Below are 2647 nucleotides of genomic sequence, written 5' to 3' on the forward strand. Positions count from 1 at the left end.
GTGGGTACATGAAGAATTTGGAAAAAAAGATAGCGAGCTATGGGAAACTTACTAGATAAGACTTTTGAACATAACAACACAAGAATTGTTATCTTCAAATAAAGGCCTCCTCCTCCCCTTCAGCCTTTCCTCTCCATCTCCAAAATTGGTGACTTTACCAATTCTTTGCATTACTTATTATAAAAATCAGCAGACAGTAAATTTCCCATAGCCTAAGAACTCATCATCCAGGAAACCAGTCAGTCCATAATTCTTAAAAAAATAGTTTCAAATCCCTGCCTATGAGATATCACATACTACTCTGGGACAAATAAGTAGAGACTGGTGGCAAATTTAATCAAAAAACAAGTCCCTATGGAGTCACTGGCTTCAAAGACTAAAATAACATAATGAACACCATCATGTAAAATAAACTCATATGACTTCCTAACAAGCAAATGGTGCCATACCACGACACCTACATGGAATTTTGAAAATAAAAAAAAGTGTCTCTATTCCCAATACCTTCCTATGGGAAACTTACTAGATAAGACTTTTGAACATAACAACACAAGAATTGTTATCTTCAAATAAAGGCCTCCTCCTCCCCTTCAGCCTTGCCTCTCCATCTCCAAAATTGGTGTCTTTACCAATCTTATGTGTCACTTATTGTAAATAGCAGCAAATACTAAAGTTCCTATAGCCTAGGACCTCATAATCCGGAAATCCAGTCAGTACAGAATTCTTAAAAAAATAGTTTCAAACCCCTGGCTATCAGATATCACATACTACTCTGGTACACAGAAGTAGAGACTGGTGACAAATTTACCAAAACCAAGTCCCTGTGGAGTCACTGGTTTCAAAGACTAAAAAAACACAGTGAACACCATCACTAAAATCAAATCAGATGACTTCCTAACCAGCAAGTGGCGCCATACTATGACACCTACACAGAATTTTGAAAAAAGCAGACCTCTTTATTCCCAATACCTTTCAAGGTTATTGGTCTGTGGTATTTCTCCAAAACAAACATGATACCATCTCAGACCACACAATTTTACCTTGAGAGAGAGGAGCAATAACATAAGCATTACATCTCCTCGTTACTGCCCTGACCAAATCCAGCTAAAAGGACCTACCCTAAGTTATTCCACTTCACATGAAGCACCAATATCCAAGGAGGGCCCAGCAACTGAACCAAACAAACCACTTCTGACCAGACATCTCCATTGGAAATTAGATGAATATAATGGAAATGACACAGTGATATGATAGCAATCTCACCATATTACCAATGTAACTATAATAATTTGAGGTACATCTAACTTCAATGTAACAGAATAACATATAAAATATAGTAAAATAATCTAGATAAAATCTCCATGATTATACACAGCCAATCAAAATCAAATGAGAGTACAACATTAACATGAAATGTGTGCAAGTATAAAACAAAATTGAAAACTATACCAAAAAATGTCCAACTTTTTTACAATAAACAGGAAAACACAGAATTAATTCACCCAGAAGTGTATACCCCTTTACTAGTACTTTTTTTTTACAAAATGTATTGATTCTATAGTACAACACATGATAGCTACGCATTGGAAAACGTACAAGGTCTGGATAGCCTAAGTCTACACAATTTATCATCACACAAAAGCTCTCAAAATCTGCTTCAGTCCTGGTTCTTTATCTAAACCTATGGCACCACTACAGGCATTGGCTTTAATCCCAATATACATATGAGTCTCCAACCATTTGTAAAACAGCTCTTGGAATATTAGGTGAGTAAATAATGCTACTTCTATTATATTTGTCAGATAGTGGGTACATGAAGAATTTGGAAAAAAAGATAGCGAGCTATGGGAAACTTACTAGATAAGACTTTTGAACATAACAACACAAGAATTGTTATCTTCAAATAAAGGCCTCCTCCTCCCCTTCAGCCTTTCCTCTCCATCTCCAAAATTGGTGACTTTACCAATTCTTTGCATTACTTATTATAAAAATCAGCAGACAGTAAATTTCCCATAGCCTAAGAACTCATCATCCAGGAAACCAGTCAGTCCATAATTCTTAAAAAAATAGTTTCAAATCCCTGCCTATGAGATATCACATACTACTCTGGGACAAATAAGTAGAGACTGGTGGCAAATTTAATCAAAAAACAAGTCCCTATGGAGTCACTGGCTTCAAAGACTAAAATAACATAATGAACACCATCATGTAAAATAAACTCATATGACTTCCTAACAAGCAAATGGTGCCATACCACGACACCTACATGGAATTTTGAAAATAAAAAAAAGTGTCTCTATTCCCAATACCTTCCTATGGGAAACTTACTAGATAAGACTTTTGAACATAACAACACAAGAATTGTTATCTTCAAATAAAGGCCTCCTCCTCCCCTTCAGCCTTGCCTCTCCATCTCCAAAATTGGTGTCTTTACCAATCTTATGTGTCACTTATTGTAAATAGCAGCAAATACTAAAGTTCCTATAGCCTAGGACCTCATAATCCGGAAATCCAGTCAGTACAGAATTCTTAAAAAAATAGTTTCAAACCCCTGGCTATCAGATATCACATACTACTCTGGTACACAGAAGTAGAGACTGGTGACAAATTTACCAAAACCAAGTCCCTGTGGAGTCACTGGTTTCAA

Source organism: Rhinoderma darwinii, assembly GCF_050947455.1.
Source record: "Rhinoderma darwinii isolate aRhiDar2 chromosome 2 unlocalized genomic scaffold, aRhiDar2.hap1 SUPER_2_unloc_23, whole genome shotgun sequence".
Lineage (NCBI taxonomy): Eukaryota > Metazoa > Chordata > Amphibia > Anura > Rhinodermatidae > Rhinoderma > Rhinoderma darwinii.